The sequence below is a fragment of the Lagenorhynchus albirostris genome, chromosome 15, assembly GCF_949774975.1.
Source record: "Lagenorhynchus albirostris chromosome 15, mLagAlb1.1, whole genome shotgun sequence".
NCBI lineage: Eukaryota > Metazoa > Chordata > Mammalia > Artiodactyla > Delphinidae > Lagenorhynchus > Lagenorhynchus albirostris.
This window is the reverse complement of record NC_083109.1, coordinates 56,213,148-56,232,293: the sequence shown is the minus strand read 5'-3', so window position 1 is coordinate 56,232,293 and position 19,146 is coordinate 56,213,148.

Here is a 19,146-nt window from a genome sequence, read left to right as displayed (position 1 = left end):
TTGTGAAGGCTTTGAATCTATCCCTCTTTTTGTCTCCCAGCCTAACTCTAATGAAAAAGCAGCAGCACAGATAACACCTCCTCCAGGAAGGCTTTCTTGATTTACATTTGCTGGGTTAGATGTGCTTCCTCTGCATGCTCATCCCCATCTTGCATCTATTTGTAGCATAGTGCTATGGTACCATGCCATGACTGTCTGCCTACACGTCTATACCTCAACCAAACTGTGAGTTCTGTGGGGAGAGAGATGGCATCTTATCTTCTCTGAAACCCTAGCACATAGCACAATGCCAGGCACATAACAGCTGCTTTGTAGTGATAATGGAATTCACAGATGAAGGCTTCCCATTGAGTCCTAAACCTTAGTTATCTCTGCACTACGATGTCAATCATACCTGCTTCCCTCATCACATGACCTTCTTTCTGGGAAACATTCTCCTCTGGTTTGCCTGCCTCCTTCTGGTTACTTAACTGCCTCGGTTGACTGAACAGACTTCTTTCTCCTGGGTCATTTCCATAACTGAGTTAATTTCCTAAGTCCCTTCCTTTACTCAAATAGGCAGGCTTCCTCCTAATTCCGTCACCTCTCTTTCTCCACTCTACCAGTTCAGTACCTGGGATCCTAGTTTATCACATTGCCAATGACACCAGTCTTGCCAATGACTCCAAGAGACTGATTCTTGTGAGTCTCAGAAATTGACATCCTCTTGCCACACATCTTTGTTTCCGTAACTCAGTACTGAGCATAGATGGATTCATCTCACTGACTGGGAAGTTTCTCCCTTTGACCCCAATTCCACCTACTTCTGGGCAGTGTGTTGAGAAGGGACCACTCCATTTCCTGCAGGGGACATGCAGGGTTCATAAACACCTGACTCTGAAGCATCCTGCAAACCAGCTTAGACATAGAACATTAATTCTCAAACATCAGAGTGAACAAGAATCACCTGGAAGTACTCAGAGAGACCAGATTCCCATGGTCCCCCTCAGAGATTCAAATTCAATGCTTCTTAGGTGGGGTTCAGGAATCTGTATGTTTGATAGATACCCCCAGATAATTCTGATGGTGGTATAGTGTAGCTCCCAAGTTTAAAATATCTCTGTAGAATAGTGATATCATAGGTTTTCTATCTGGGTGAAGATGGGCCACAGCACAAGTGCCCAGAGTCGCTCCAACTAAGTGGACTAAAGAATGGTCCAGGGGCTTCCCTGGTGGCACAGTGGTTGAGAGTCCGCCTGCTGATGCAGGGGACACGGGTTCGTGCCCCGGTCCGGGAGGATCCCACATGCCACGGAGTGGCTGGGCCCGTGAGCCATGGCCGCTGCACGTCCGGAACCTGTGCTCTGCAACAGGAGAGGCCACAACAGTGAGAGGCCCGCGTACCGCAAAAAAAAAAAAAAAAAAAAAAAAAGGTCCATCTTGAAAATTGACATTTCACGTGAGAGACCACATGGCATACTGGCATGAGCATGGGTTTTAGAGATGGACAGACATTGGTGAGGATCCTGGCTGGACCACATACTGGCTATGTTAGTTGGAGAATACCACTTAATCCTTTTCAGCATCAAAAAGGATGCTTCCTGATAGGCAAACTGGGGTTTACTTTTCAGAGTTTTGGAGGGACTCGGAGATAATGCACCTGAGTACTTTCCGCGGTGCCTAGCATACGGCAGGCTCTCAATAAGTGGCAATTTTATTTTCATATTGTTATGGTTAATATCCCTTTCAATTCCAATGATCAGAGCCTAGTCAAAATTGAATTGGAACAAAAAGGGTCTTCCAGAAGGCCATTTCCCCTCCACTTTCTGCTTCCCTCTCCCAGTTTCTCTTTAAGTGGTAATACTGGTTTCAGACAAGAAGCGCCCTCATTTTATTTTAAATACAACAGCAAGGCAGATTTTGACAGCTCCCGTCTGCACGAAGGTGATGCCGGGAGAAGGGATGAGGAAGAGGGCAAAAGGCTCTCTCTCTCTGGCTGCATGGAGGTGTGCAAAGTGGCTGATTAGCCAGATATTTTTAAAGTTTCATAGGTGTGAGGCAGTCTCTGCTAATGAGAGTTTTAGGGGATTTCTCAAATCTAAAGTGAAGGGTGCCAGGAGTGGAACATGACCTTGGGGCTTTCCTGTACATTTTAACTAATATTACAAAGAACTCTCAGAAAACCCTCTGAAGTCAACTTCTGCAGGAGGAGTGGGGGGAACAGGTGAGGCTCTGGGCACTGGCCATGGAGAGTTAATGATGGCTGCTATAAATAGAGTCATTCTGAAGGTGTGGGCAGAGTCTCGCCTGGGCTCTGCTAAGAGTAGGGAATGGAGGGCTTTGAGCCAGAAATCGGGTCAAGGGTCCCTACGACGACGTTTTCTTTGGAGGCGAAAGTTAAAGACAGCCATGTCTAGGGCCACCAAAGCGCAAGGCTGGATGGGAGCTCCCCAGCCCTTGAGCCCCTCAACCTCCCCCGGTTCACCCCACTGCTGGCTCTTTCGAGGATTCAAATCTGTCACAAGTGACGATCTGTTGGGACCTCCGCTCAGAGAGTGGGTGGGTTTGATGGGGAAATGAGGCTTCCTGAGCACCTACTGAAGTGCCAACTCCTATGCTTGACAGTTCATAAGAACTGGTCCCATCCTCCTGCTGACAGGGAGGAGAAGGCATCCCGTTCCTATTTTATAGGCGATGGTGCAGTGGTTGTCTTGGAGAGGCCGAGAAATGTTCCAGATTCACACAAATACTAAGTGGTAGACAGACTTTGGACTCAGGCCACCCTGTACTTATTAGGACTACGGGTGTGAACGAGGAGACTTAGGTGGGCTATAGTGAGAGCCCTTCTGGGAAAAAAAAGCAGGATGCCGCGACCTCCAAAAGGATGCAAAGGCAAAGCTGGGATTCCAACAGGGGTCAGAGACTTGCTGATGGGGTGGGGAGAGAGACGGATACAAATAGCCACCCTGTGTATTGCAAATGGAGATCCAGGGAGCAGGGGGGGTACTGGGGGCAGGCGTGCAGGAAGGAGAGATTACTGCATAGCTGCTTATGGCAATAGAATCGATTCTAGCCAAGGAGTCGTGCCTGAGCAAAGCAAGTGAATGACAGAGCTTAAAGTCTAACAGGAAATTCTGTTGCCATGGGGGGTGGGGCGGGAAACTGAGGCAGGGACTAAAATGAATGGACTGGATGATTATGGGATTGGGGAAGGGAGTGTGAATGACCAGTGTGACTTACTGAGTCAGGGTACTGAGTCGACTCAATGCCAGGTATTTTTCCAGCCAGACCAGATGCTGACTTTGAGGGTTCTTGCATCTTTCTGGACCCTGTCTTCATGTCCATGGTATCCCCCCAGCACTCAGCACAGCGCCTGGCCAACAACATCACTCAGGCTTCATCCCTGCTCCTGCCTGACTGGGAGCATCATTCACACATGCGCAGAGGGAGCTGGAAATCCTAGACTTAAAATGAACTCATGGGACTTCCCTGGCAGTCCAGTGGTTAAGACTCTGCTCTTCCACAGCAGGGGCGCGGATTCAATCCCTTGTCAGGGGCGCGGATTCAATCCCTTGTCGGGGAACTAAGATCTCACATGATGCCCAGCACGGCCCAAAAAACCAAAACGAAACAAAACCAAAAACGAACTCATTCTGCAGCGGACTTCTTCTGAGCATGACCATCAGCTTCTCGGCTGAGTTTCTTCATTCGCAGAATTTGTAAAACTTTCCTCCTTGTGCACTTGGCAGGGGGGCTGTGCAGAAAGACAGAACCGTGCTCCTTACACGGCAGCCATCTCGGTCAAGGCCAGCGTGGCGGGGGGGGCGGGTCTCAATATTGAAACGTCTTTGAAGTCTTGTACTTAATTTTTTTAAAAAAATCACACAATTCTGAAGAATAATTCTTCCCCCAAACTGCAATCTTTTATTTTACTCAGTGTGATTCTTCTCTTAATTGAATTTTTAACGAGCCATTTTAGTTACTGGGCAAAATATATAACCTTCATCTTATAATCCTTGGAGAAAGTCATTCTGGACCCAAAAAGTAAATTCATTTCCTTATTTCGTTCGTAGAAAAATAATAGAGACCTTGCTCTGGCACATTGCTGAGGTACATTTGAATATTCATGATTACTAGTCAGCATGTTCTCTTGGTTATATATAGTAGCACCACTGGTGGCAGCAGTGGTAAAGCTGGGGAGAGTGAGACATTGCATCCTGGGAATTTTATATATATATATATATACATATCACATTTAAAAACACACAAGGAATTCTTCAATTCTTCAAAATGTTATGTTCTCTTCATGCACACTTGACATTGGCTAATAGGTGTCCTCAAGTCTCCTGTTTTCAGCGTTTCGGACTGAGGTTTGCTGAGCACGTCTGACACATCTACAGATGCCAGCCAAAAGCTGTAGGAGGTTGGCATAACAGTTTCAGGTCCCCTGCCCATGACACTCCATGAAGGGAGCTGAATGAAACTCTTCCAAGCATGGTGCTACTAATGCTACTGTATCCCAGGGGGTTTTTTTGTAATTTAATTTTATTTATTTTTTTATACAGCAGGTTCTTATTACTTATCCAGTTTATACATATTAGTGTATATATGTCAATCCCAATCTATCCCAGTTTTTTAATATAAAAGAAGTGTTAAGCTTATTTTGCTCTGTAAGTAAAAAATGTATATATATTGTATAAATAGCCTTTTAGCTCAAAATGTTGAGTCATTTAGATGTGACCTGACATGAATCACTCTTTACAGAAAACTTAGGAAAACCTAGAATACACACAGCAAGATTTTATATCCATGTTTATCAGAGTGAGAGAATTTATATTCTCACAACCGAGAGTGAATATATCTTGAGTTTTACCCCCAAGTTCTTATTTGACTTTTTAAAAAAATAGGTCATTTTTAGTCACTTTAATCAGAATTTTAAATGTACATGTTACATACAAAATTATAATATCTAATGGAGTAATTGCTCTTTTGCTATATTCTCCAAGACACTCTTAACACAAGATGCCCCCAGCTTTGATGTTTCGTACAACTTGTTTTTGCTCATCCCTGACTGGGCAAAGTTTTCCCAAATAATTTTGGGAAACAAAAATATATTTAAAAAATTGACAATTCTTTTCCCTGTGCTTTCTATGTAAGAATTATTCTCCTGTGGGCTCTGCTTGTATAAGAACTAGGAAAACAATACTTAGTCTTCTCTCTTCAATTACAAAGCCAATTGATGTTTCTTACATTTTTATTTTAAACGTTTTATTATAAATAGTCATAAGAATACCTTATTTCCCTAGCTGTCATCTTCTCAATGTTTTTAAACTCACCAATATCAATTTAATTAAAGATATCATATGTTGTAAAAAAATAAAATAAATTTAAAAATCACACAATTCTGTATTCTGCTCCATAATATATTCAAGTTTGTTTTAATAAAAAAATCATGTTGTTTCTCCCCCAAATTGAGTACAGTGGATACTCCAGGAAAACGTCTTCCCTCCCAGATCTTCACATGCCTCCTGGTACGTGTGTGCCCCAGTTTTAAAAAGCCCTTTGAAAATAATAAAGGAGAAATAAAAGAAAACTATAAAGCACTGAACAAGTGCAGGGCATCCTTAGAGTTCTTATTTATTAATAAATAATTGTTTTGAATAATTAATGCCAATCAAACCCGCTTAAATGGCCCAAATCCCTTAGGAGTTAGAGGCAGCCTCAGCCACAGCGAATGGAAAGAACATCTCCATTCCTGACTCAGCCCTGCTGAACATTTTGTTTTTCTCCAGCGCTGCTGGCTCTCACATTGGGGGTTCATTTTCCATAGCACCTGATGGGGCTGGAAACAAACAAAACCCAAACACACACAGGACAGCAGCCAGAGCAAAAACAACCACCAGCACAACTGCACTTACTATGTGTGTAACGTGCTGCTCACTGTTTTTCAAGCCTGACCTCATTCTTCTGCACGAAAGTCCCATGGTGGGTATCAGATGCCATTTGCAGAAGGGAGGTTAGTTGTTCTTCCAAGGGCACACAGTGAGGGGGAAGAGGGAGCAGGGTTGAAGGGCAGGTCTAAAGTAGAGGTCTGCAGACTGCAAACTACATCCTGTGGGCCAAATCTGGCCCACCACCCGGTTTTTTAAATAAAGTTTTATTGGAACACAGCCATGCCTGTTCATTTGCATACTGCCCATGGCAACTTTCAGTCCACAATGGCAGCAATGATTTGTTGCAATGGAGATTGTATGGTGCACAAAGTATAAATATTTACCCTCTGACTCCTTACAGGAAAAGTTGCCAGACCCCCTTCTCATTATTCATCACCATCCTGATTTTATATATTCTTTTTCAGATACTTTTCCCTTATAGATCATTACAAGATATTGAGTATAGTTCCCTGTGCTATACAGTAGGTCCTTGCTGGTTATCCATTTTATATATAGTAGTGTGTATATGTTAATCTGAAACTCCTAATTTATACTTCCCCCTACCTTTCCCTTTTAGTAACCTGTAAGTTTGTTTTCTATGCCTGTGAGTCTATTGCTGTTTTGTAAATAAGTTCATTTGTATCATTTTTATTTTTATTTTATTTTTTATTTTATTTTTATTTTTTAATAGATCTTTATTGGAGTATAATTGCTTCACAATACTGTGATAGTTTCTATTGCACAACAAAGGAAATCAGCCATATGCGTACACATGTCCCCATATCCCCTCCCTCTTGAGCCTCCCTCCCATCCTCCCTATCCCGCCCCTCTAGGTCATCGCAAAGCACCAAGCAGATCTCCCCGTGCTATGCTGCTGCTTCCCACCAGCCAACTATTTTACATTCGGTAGTATATGTATGTCGATGCTACTCTCACTTCACCCCAGCTTTGCCCTCCCACCCCAAGTCATCAAGTCCATTCTCTATTGTCTATCTCTTTATTCCTGCCTTGCAACTATGTTCATCAGTACTATTATTATTATTTTTTTAGATTCCATATATATGTGTTAGCATATGGTATTTGTTTTTCTCTTTCTGACTTACTTCATTCTGTATGACAGACTCTAGGTCCATCCACCTCACTACAAATAACTCAATTTCATTTCTTTTTATGGCTGAGTAATATTCCATTGTATATATGTACCACATCTTCTTTATCCATTCATCAGTTGATGTACATTTAGGTTGGTTCCATGTCCTGGCTATTGTAAATAGTGCTGTAATGAACATTGTGGTGCATGTCTCTTTTTGAATTATGGTATATCTCTCCATCTGTTTGTATCACCTTTAGTTTCTTTCAAACAACCCAATCCAAAAATGGGCAGAAGACCTAAATAGACATTTCTTCAAAGAAGATATACAGATGGCCAAGAAGCACATGAAAAGCTGCTCAACATCACTAATTATTAGAGAAATGCAAATCAAAACTATAATGAGGTATCACCTCACACCAGTTAGAATGGGCATCATCAGAAAATCTACACACAACAAATGCTGGAGAGGGTGTGGAGAAAAGGGCACCCTCTTGCAGTGTTGGTGGGAATGTAAATTGATACAGCCACTATGGAGAACAGTATGGAGGTTCCTTAAAGAACTAAAAATAGGATTACCATATGACCCAGCAATCCCACTATTGGGCATATACCCAGAGAAAACCATAATTCAAAAAGACACATGCACCCCAATGTTCACTGCAGCACTATTTACAATAGCCAGGTCATGGAAGCAACCTAAATGCCCATCGACAGACGAATAGATAAAGAAGTTGTGGTACATACACACAATGGAATATTACTCAGCCATAAAAAGGAACGAAACTGGGTCATTTGTAGAGACGTGGATGGATCTAGAGACTGTCATACAGAATGAAGTAAGTCAGAAAGAGGAAAACAAATATCGTATATTAACGCATATATGTGGAACCTGGAAAATGGTACAGATGAACAGGTTTGCCAAGCAGAAATTGAGACACAGAAGTAGAGAAAAAACATATGGACACCAAGCAGGGAAACCGGCAGGGGGTGGGGAAAAAAAAAGTGCAATGCAGGATTTGGGGGGGTGTTGCGGTTCTATGATTCTCCCAGTTGGACTTGTGTGTCTGTCCCTCAGGTTACAACAGCTTTCTGTACCTGCTCCAGTTCTGGCCCCGATTACACTATCTTGCAACTGTGGATTTACTTCTCTGAGCTCCCACTAGACTGGGAATTCTTTGAGGACAGATATTGTCTTACTCCTTCATGTCCTATTTCTCCAAATTAGCCCAACATCTGGCCCAGGGTGTGTGTAACACTGAGAGTGCATTTGGCTGTTGGTAACAACTCCTGATCAATGATGGCTGAGAGCAAACAGCATCCCATGTTTACATAAATGGAAGTCCAGTGCTAGGTGGTCCCAGCATTGGTTCAGGCTCTCAGCAATGTCATCTAAGATGCAGTCTTCTGCAATCCTTCCATTTTGTCACCTTCTATACTGGGGAGGTCTCTCTTCATGGCCACGAGGTGGCTGTCTCAGCTCTGGACATCATATCCTCATATGGTGACTTCCAAAGAGTAGAAGAAGGATAAAGAGGTGCCACAGAAGGCTCCTACACGTGTGGCTCTTCTTACCTTGCTGGGGGTTAGTTCCTAGAAGCCACCGCCAGGTAAGTTTTCTTTATATCACATAGGCCAGAACAAGGTTATGTGCTCTCTGCAAAACCAGTCTCTGGAAAAGGGGAACCTTTCCATGGTGACTGGCTTACAAGAGTGACAGCTTATTGACGGTAATCCCAAATGTCGATTTACTCCATAAATTCTGTATGTAGGGGGCAATTTATATTCAAAGAACCATTGTCATTAATAAAAGATGGGGGCTTCCTGGCCCACTTTCACAAGGGGGTAACTTCCTGGTCGAAGGGAGGTGGGAAAAGCTACATTATTCAATACCCCACCTTCGCCCACCACACCAGAGGGAGTATAAGAGAACGTACTGGAACCACACACACTACTGAGGCCACCACTGACCACACTGGCACCCTGATGCTTCCAGAACAGATTTTAGTTCTCCTAGGTTCAATGACCAATTATTGAGAAGCTACTAAGTGCCATTCCAGCTTCAGACACTGGGGGTTAGAGGTGACAACAGGACAGAGGGCTGCCCTTCATGAAGCTTATATCAAGGGAGGTCAAAGTGGACAGTGGACAAAGAAGATGAAGGAACTTACTAGCTGTTGAGGTTTGTGTTCTGTGGTTCATTCATTCATTCATCAAATATTTACTGCAAACCTACTATGTGCCAACCACTATTACCCATGTTGGTTGGAGATCCAGCAATTTGAATAAGACAGAAAGGATCTCTGCTTCCTTGACGTTTATATTCTACACGGGGAGACAGATGATAAAGATGGAAAGATAAAAATAAGAAAAGGACATCTAGGAATAATTGCTGCTAATAAACAGGGTAAGGGATGGAAAATGAATGGGAGAATATCCAGTTACATAAAGGTGTGTGTGTGTGCACTCAGAGCAGAGGGTAAAGGACTAGAAGGAGGGAATAATTTTGCCTGTTCAAGGCATGTCCAGGGGGAACTGATGAGAGTGAGTCAAGGAGACAGTCCAGGGACAAGGTGACATTATGGAGGAAGTCGGGGCTTTGGAGGTCATGCTAAGGAACTTTGTAAAAATACATTTTCCCTGCCTACTCTTGTGTTAGCATAAACGACATGGATAAGAAATGCACAAAATCCTTCAAATAGCAGTTGTGGGGCTTGCTTGAGCACATTATTTGTTATTATGTTATTTGAATTGTAGGATGCAGTGAGCATGAATACTGCTGTTTGCACAGCCTTATTTGCTTGGTATACTGTGGTCCTGGTTAATGCAGGCGTCTGTGCAATCTTCCTGTGTTCTGTGGTTTCCTGAGAGAAGCACCATTGTGGATTCAATAAAGCTAGCAATAAAGCCCATATTAATAATGCATGTGGAGCTATATATGTCTATTTATAAGGTGCAGAATTGCAGTCCAAATGCATCCTTTCTCTCTCCTCAGATGAATGTAAGTGGCCCCAACTATGTTAGATGAGGTTTCTCTCCCAACTCGACACTCCTTTTCACCACACTGCATATTAAGAGCTGAGCTAAGTGCTATTCCAGCCTGGGGACCACTGCATACACATTACCCCTTGGATCTGGGACGATTATTTATGCAGGAAATAGGAGATAAAGCATGCCTAGAAACATGCTATGATTCACCACTGAAAAGAGGAAAAAGTAGCTGGGAAACCATATGAATAAGGAGATGAATAAGCTTTCTTGGAAGGCACTCTTTACATGAGAAGAGTTCAGGGAGGCAGGAGAATGCAGGAGAAAAGGCATCTGATGCGTGATGTGCACCTACTATGAGTTGGAGAATATGCTAGCATATAAGTGTGTGCATGTGTGTGGTCTGTGTGTGTGTGTGTTATAAACTGAATGTTTGCATCTCCCCCAAATTCATATGTTGAAACTTAATCTCCAGTGTGAAGGTAACTGGAGACGGAGCCTTTGGGATGTAATTAGATGATGAGGATGGAGCCCTCATGAATGAGATTAGTGCCCTTATAAAAGAGAGCTTCCTCATCCTTTCCACCATGTGAGGACACAGAAAGAGGATGACTTCCTATGAACCAGGATGTGGGTCCCCACTAGACACTAAATCTGCTGGAGCCTTGATCTTGCACTTCCAGCCTCCAGAAATGTGAGAAATAAATTTCTATTGTTTATAAGCCACCCAATATACTGTATTCTTTTATAGCATCCCAAATGGACTATGAAAAAATATATATAATTTTTTTCCACATAATAACAGAAACGCTCAGGACATTGACTTAAAGGGGACAATTATCATTTATGGAAAACTACTATGTGCTAGACAGTTCTATATACATTGTTTCATTTCAGTGACTCCTCAAACCCAACCCATAATGCCATTAATCAGTCAGGATACACTAAGTACTGCTACTCTAACAAGTGACCCCATAGTCTCTGTGGCTACTAATAACAGAGGCTTATCTCTCAAACATGCTACATACTCATTGTGGGTCACATGTCTCTCTACTCAATGACAGCTTCACTCTGGGACCCAGACAGTTGGAGCAGAATCTACCTGGAGCATTGCTTGTCATTGTGGCTAAAGGAAAAGTCTACCTGGTGAGCCACACAGGGACTATGAAAGCTTCTACCTGGAATCGACATGCCTCTGTTCACATTTAATTGGCCAGAGCAGGTCACATGACCAAGCCTGAGCTCAAGAGGGCAAGCATGTTTGATCTTCATAACAGCCTCCTCACAGGTATCCCTGCCTCTGGTCAGAATGATAACCTTTCCAAAGTGCAAATCCAGCTCCGCTTCTTGTATTCAAACCTTTAATTTTTTCTCCCCTTCGATTATCCCACTCAGAAGCGATTAACGAAACACCTACTATGTGCAAGCACTTAGTAGGCTTTTGGATCATGGTAATCAATCTCACTACCTCTTATGGGGTTTATAGCCTGGAGGGGGAGAGCAAATTTAGCCAATGATGCAGGAATGTGTAAAATGGCAATTGCAATCAATTCTACAAAGGAGAGATACCGGTGCTATGGGATAAAGTCCAAACTCATAAAGGATGCATCACGGTGGGTTGTTATTTTTGCACTGGGCTCTTCTCTCTCCGTCATGTACCACAAAATTCTGTAGAGCAGGAAGTGTGCCTTCTTCATAACTTCATATTCTGATACTTCCCTAGAGCCTGTTACATAATAGGAGCTCATGATTCCTTGTTGGTTGATTGAGTGAATAAATAAATAAACCATGTATTTTATTCTGTGAATTATACTTGTTTATATTTCTAAACCTGGGGTCAAATGGGTGAGATACCTAGCGAGGGGGATGAAAAGAAAGGTAAATAACGTTTCAACCCATGGGCGTTGGTGTCACAACACCTCAGGCTGGGTCCCCACAGCGGAGCTCACTAGTTATAAGACTTTGAATAAATTACATTGATACTCTGTGATCCTTAACACTTACCCCCTGGTGGGTGTGAAACCTGAATAAAAAGCATGTAAAGCATTTGCCATGATGCCTGAGCAGTGATAATCACTAAGTGCTAGACCACATCAGCATCAATATTATTTGCGGAGTATGTACAATGTTCTGAACACTTGGGAGGGATTTTAAGCATCATCCAATGCAATTCCCACAGATCATCCCATTGTACAGATGCACACGCTGAGGCCAAAGAGTTGAAATAACTTTTGCTAAAGCTCACAGGGAGTAAACCATAATGTCAGGAAAATCATGTAAGTTTTTTCCTGAGCTTTCTAAGGACAAGGGGAAAATGACAAAATAACTCGCCGTTGGGGATTTATTTAAACATTAGTCTTTGGCAGTTTCCGTCCTTTTCCCAACAGTCACTATAGGCCCCAGGGATTTGGCGTAACCTGTTAGTTTGCAGAAACCACATTCTGTCCTTACACAAGGCCTCCCGAAGTAGAATTATCCTTAACATATTCTAACTTTAGTGTTTTTCATCTGTGAAAGCAATCCCACTTTTTAGAATGTCTGTGAATATTTAATACACATAAAATGCAGCAGACTTTCACTAAGGACATAAATTGATTTTTCAAAAATACGGGACACATAGCAAGTACTAAAAATAGGGCAATTATTGTTAAGAAAATATAGTATAGGCAATTAGTCATGAAAAAAGAAATAAAAGGCATCCAGATTGGAAAGAAAGATGTAAAACTATCTCTATTTTCAGATGACACAATCTTGTCTAGACAAAGTACAAAGGAATCCACAGACACACACACATACACACACACTTATTAGAGCTTATGAATGAATTCAGCACGTTTGCAGGATACAATATCTGTCTATAAAAATCAGCTGTATTCCCATACACTAGCAATGCACAATCTGAAAACAAAATTGAAAAAGTGATTTTGTTTACAATAGCATCAAAAAGAATAAAATACTTAGGAATAAAGGAACAAAAGAAGTGGAAAGCTTATACACCCCAAACTGCAAATCCTTTTGGAAAGAACTTAAAGACAACAAAGAAATAGAAAGACATTCGTGTTCATGGATTGGAAGACTTAATCAAAATTCCAGGTGTACTTTTTTACAGAAATTGGCAAGCTGATCCTAAATCAATATGGAAATGCAAGTGACCCAGAGAAATCAAAAGCATCTGGAAACCGCACAAAGATGGCAGACTCACATTTCCTGTTGGAAATAGTCCAATTATCTATCAACAGGTGAGTGGATAAACAAAATGTAGTTTATCCATGCAATAGAATAGTATTCAGCCATAAAAAGTAATGGAGTGTTGATACTTGCTATAACATGGATGAACCTTGAAAACATGCTACATAAAAAAAGCCAGGTAAAAAAGTCCACATATTTTATGATTCCACTTGATATGTACAGAAAGGCACATCCACAGAGGCAGAAAGTAGATTAATTTTTGCCAGGGGCTAGGCGGAGTGAGGAATGGGAAGTGACCACTAATTGGTATGGAGTTTTTTTTGGATGGGGGGGGTGTTGAAAATATTCTGGAATTGGAGAGTGGTGACGATTGTACAACCTTGTGGCTATGCTGAAAACCACTGAAATATACACTTTAAAAGGGTGAATTTTATGTTATATGAATTATATCTCATTAAAAAGAAGAAAATTCAGTGTAGGATGAGCAACCTAAATGTCTATCGACAGATGAATGGATAAAGAAGATGTGGTATATACATACAATGGAATATTACTCAGCCATAAAAAGAATGAAATAATGCCATTGGCAGCAACATGGATGGCCCTAAAGATTATCATACTAAGTGAAGTAAGTCAGAGAAAGACAAATACCATATGATGTCACTCATATGTGGAATCTAAAATACGACAGAAGTGTATTTATTTATGAAAGAGAAACAGACTCACAGACATAGAAAACAAACCTATGGTTACCAAAGGGGAGAGGGGGTGGGAGAGGGATAAATTAGGAGTTTGGGATTAGAAGAAACAAACTACTATATAGAAAGTAGATAAACAACAAGGTCCTACTGTATAGCACAGGGAACTATAATCAATATCCTGTATTAAACCATAACGGAAAAGAATCTGGAAAAGAATATGTGTATATGTATAACTGAATCACTTTGCTGTACACCAGAAACTAACACAACATTGTAATCAACTATGCTTTAACAACAACAAAAAACTTTAGTGTAGGATGACCCATACTTCTCTGGAGCCGACTGCCTCTATGTTCAGACCTCAGCTCTGACACTGGCTGTCACATGACCTGTCCGTGATGCCTGGCTTTTAAGTGCATGGGTGCCCTGATCTGAATAAGGGATAACAGGGTCTCTAAGTTGTAGGATACCTGTGAAGTGCCAAGGACAGTCCCTGGCATGCAAAGAAAAGCTCAATAAATTATAAATTGCTGTCCCTGACCTGGAGGAGTTATAATCTAGACAGAGGGTTGACAATTACCAATAAACAGAAAATGATAATGCAGCATGTCAAGGGCTGTGATGGGGAGAAACAGCAGGTAATTGGGGGAGAGTTGTGCAGGCTGTCTCAGCCAGCAGGGAAGTCTTCCTGAAGGAGATGACACCTTGGATAAGCTTAAAGTCATCAAGCAGGCAAAGCAGACTTTAGTAATTTCAGATAAAGCAGCCATCCAAGTCTCCGATTTAAGAGAAAGAGCGTAGTGTCTTCCAGGACGAGAGAATGGGAGATGAGGCAGGACGGATGCAGGGCTGGGGCGGCAAGCAGGGACCAAAGCACAAGAAGCACCATGAAATTTTTTTTAAGAGAGTTAGGTTTTATCTTGGGGACAACAGGGCACCTTTGAGGGGTTTTAAGTAAGGAATGATGGAATTAGACTTGGATTTTATAAAGATCCCTATGGCTGAAGGGTAGAGAATATTTTAGGAATGGGCAAAAAAAAAGAAGAAAGATCAGCTGGGAGGCTAGCTTGCCTTCCCAGGCTCTGAGGATACAGAGACAGCAAGTAGATGGAAACTAACAATAACCCACATGGGTAACCCACGAGAGCTGGGCAGGGAATGAGGATGAAAGGCACGGATCTGACTAGGATGGGTTTTGGGTCCTTGGTCTGGCTGGGAGGGGAAGGTGGTAACTTCTGCTAAGATAGAGAGTCTACGAGGAGGAGAATGGGAAGAGGAGGAAACAAAATGAAGTTGAGTTTGGGCAGGTGACATTCAGGTGTGTGTGGACCTCCAGGTGCTGGGGTCAGTTCTGCAAGGCCACAGTCAACAGCTCCATCCTTAAATTCAGGCATTCATCACTTCTAAAAAGCTAGCATCTCCTGAGTTCTCATCCTTGAAGCTGCTGTCGCTTGCAGGCACCTTTGTGTGAGCTTGGTCAGCTGGTTCTCTGAACTCGGATTTTATTACCAGTGAATCTGGGTAAATGGTGATCCTCCCCCACGTCGTTCAGAGGGAGAGTTCATGGGGATGAAATGAAATCCGTGTTGTAAAGTGTTGTAAATGCAGAATGTACTACCATTATAACATATAATGATGTAAACATTAACTCTATGAAAAATGAAGGGTTTTGGAACCAGTTATCTTAATGACTATAAATGCCTGGATCAAACATAATAATGTTAATTAACACCTAGCATCTATTTGACACTTCACTGACACACTGCATCCACATCTATCTTCTGAGCAGATACTTTCCGGTGTAGACAAGGCTGAGACCCTCATTTGGTAGATAAGGAAATGAGATGTCGAGCACTTAAATATATTTCCCAAGGTCGCCTAAGTATCAGAAATGATCTGACTCCTAATTCAAGATGCTGTCCTCCACACCGTATATTCTGTTAGAAAGTCACTTGAAGATCTGGTTCTCTAGATTTCAGATAACAGGTATTATGTTTATGGCAATGGCAGAGACTGCTATTGCCTACCTAACATCCGTTCTCCCCTTGTTACTTAGTGGCAAACTCTGATTATATCTGGTAGGTCAAAGTGCTCAGCTATTGAAGTACGTATCCGGCCTTCTTTGTGGCAAAGTATATATAAGTGGAAATGAATGGGATTATGAAAAAGTTTTTTAAGAGGAACCAACCACATTGGGAAGTGGATCCTTTCTGACTTTCCCTCTTCCTGCTGTCTGGAAGGGGGATGTGATGGCTGGAGTTCCAGCAGCTATATTGGACCATGAAGTGACCCTGAAGATGAAAGCCTGAATTCCTAAGACACCTTATCAGCCTGGAACTGCCTACCTCTAAACTTTGTTTTCAGCTTTACTGAGGTATAAATGACAAATATAAATTTTATATTTCTAAGGTATATAACTTAATGTTTTGATATACGTTGTGAAATAATCACCACAATCAATCTAATTACCATATTTATCATCCTGTGAAGTTACCGTTTTCCTTTCTCTCTTTTTTTTTTGTGGTGAGAACTTTTAAGATCTACCCTCTTAGCAAATTTCACGTATAAAGATCAGTATTATTAACTATAGTTATATTGCTGTACATAACATCTCCAGAACTTAATCATCTTATAACTGAAACTTTGTATCTTTTGACCAATATCTCCCCATTTTCCCCCAGCCCCAATCCTTTGGAACCACAACTCTATTCTCTGCTTGTATGAGATAAACTTTATTTTTAACGGATGGAGAAAAAAGATTCTATCCCATTTAAACCCCCATCCTCTTGGTTTTTCTGTTTAATACAGCTAATAACTGATCCAAGAAAATAACATTTCTTTAACGTCAGGTCCACAGACAAGACTCCCCAGCTCCTAGATGTGAGGGAGATGGGGTTCTTTCCCACCAGTCATTGACATTCAGATCCCAGTGTGAAATCAGTTTGCATTAGAGTTAATTTCACTGGATGGCAGCGTTGGAAGGTAAACATCTCAGTCTGTGGTCCTCCCTTCTAATATCCTTTGGCCATGGAATCACTGTGCACGTTTCCTCTATTGCCATGCCTGTGGTCCGATGAGTAGCATCTCTTTCTTACCCCACCCTTCTGACACCAGCCCAGTTAACTGCATCTAAACACGTTCCATTATCATCAAGGCAAATGGGTGGCTGGAACCCCCTGGCCGGGCAAGTCAACTGGAGTAAATTGACGTTGTGTTGGAACAAACTGGGGACCTAACGAGCAATCTGGGTAAGTTTGGGGATGGCTATGGCTGCTGCACAGCTTGGATTTCCAGAGACGGTTGAATGTCAGCATCGGTGGATTCCACGTTGGCAGCATCCTACCCTTGACTTCAACTCCACACCCACTGACATTTTCCCTTCTTTCAAATTGGCAGCAGGAGCCGGGGAAAACCTAAATTTAACCTCCAGAGAATATACCACATGACATTTGTGGGCCTTGCATGTTCGGTTTAAGACTTTGAAAGCTAATTTAGCCATGTGATGCCTCCGTAAGTGATGGGGGTTGGTACACCTGAACTTCTGTCATTGTTAGCCATGGTGGTTTCACTCTGTCTCCCGAGACTTCATTCCTTAATAACTGCTATCTTAAGCCCCAGAGGATAGCACTAATGAGTATTTGAAAATGCCAGGTTCTTGGCACCGTGGGCTGATTTAAAAAAAAAAAAACAAAAAAACTAAATAACACCCATCAGGGTAATGGTCACTCAGCGAGGGGTGGGAGGGCATGTATTATGCATGACTTGCTGTGTCATTTCCATCTCTCCCTTGAATTCCCACATTCTAAGTACAAGCAATTAAGCGGCTCCTGGACCAAATCTTAATTAATTCGAGGTTCTGTGACCAAGGCCCTGAAATAAAATGCCATAGAAGCAATACACATAAAAAAAAAATCACTAAGCCATGAAGGGGACAATAATACAAAGATTAGCTTTGGAGAGATCAGTGATGCCTGCTTGGTGACAAATCTCTCTTCTTAGTCTGGGCTTCCCAGCATAGAACGTGGCTGTTCAAGTTTGAAATTCCCTTGTGAGTTCCCAGAATCCACCATAAAATATCTGAGACTGAACAAACCCGTAAGATAGCAATTCCTCGGGGATAAGGGCTTTCTTCTTTGCCTTTTTCTTTTCAACATTTAGCACCTAGTAGGTATTCAACAAGTTCTGGCTAACATGAATGCAATTAATCAACTCCTTGTACACTTTTAAAAAAATATTTAAGAATAATGTATTTGTTATTGATTCTTTTTTAATTTAATTTTTATTTTATATTGGAGTATAGTACAATGTTGTGTTAGTTTCAGGTGTACAGCAAACTGGTTCAGTTTTACATATACATATATCCACTTTATTTTAGATTCTTTTCCCATATAGGTCATTACAGAACACTGAGTAGAGTTCCCTGTGCCATATAGTAGGTTCTTGTTGATTATATTATATACAGTAGTATATGTTAACCCAAAACTCCTAACTCCTTGTACTCTTGACATTAGCACCAGTGTTCCATACTGCCTGAGGAATCTTGACAAAGGTCTGCTTATTATATGGTGTCCAATCCAGTTGATGTATATGAAGCTGGAAAACCTGTTGGTTTGGAGATGGCTGCAGCGAGAAAATGTTACCTTCTTGGAATTGTTAGAAACTCTTTCTACCTGATTTGATCTTCATACACTTCTCTGAAAAATCACATTGACATTACTCTTTCCTCTGTAACATTTAAAGTCTTTAAAGTGGCCAAGTAATCTTGAGCACCAATAGTAGGATTCCCATCTGGCAGGCATATGACCACTGCCAGCTATTTAGCTGTGAACATTATCAATACGTGTCTGTCCATGTAAGCCTTTGCTGGGCTTGTTGACTTTTAGTTTTCAAAATTGCCTAGCTAATGTCAACATTCACCAGTGTCAGAAATTAACCAGAATAAACCCACAAAGCAGGTGTAGCCAACTTCCTTACCTCTTGTAGAGCAAAGCTCGAGGCATTTTCCATTCAGTTACTGAAGAGTAGTTCCTCTTTTCTTCTGTGTTCATTTGTGTTTGTTATGAACATGGTTGTTTTGGGGTAGCAGAAGACCTTGGAAACCTTACCAAGGCTCCCTTCTCCTTTTTCTAGACATAACTCTCCCCAGTGTGAAAAAAAGAGCAGGGACTTCCCTGGCGGTCCAGTGGTTAAGAATTTGCCTTCCAATGCAGGGGGTGTGGGTTTGATGCCTAGTTGGGGAGCTAAGATCTCACGTGCTTCGCGGCCA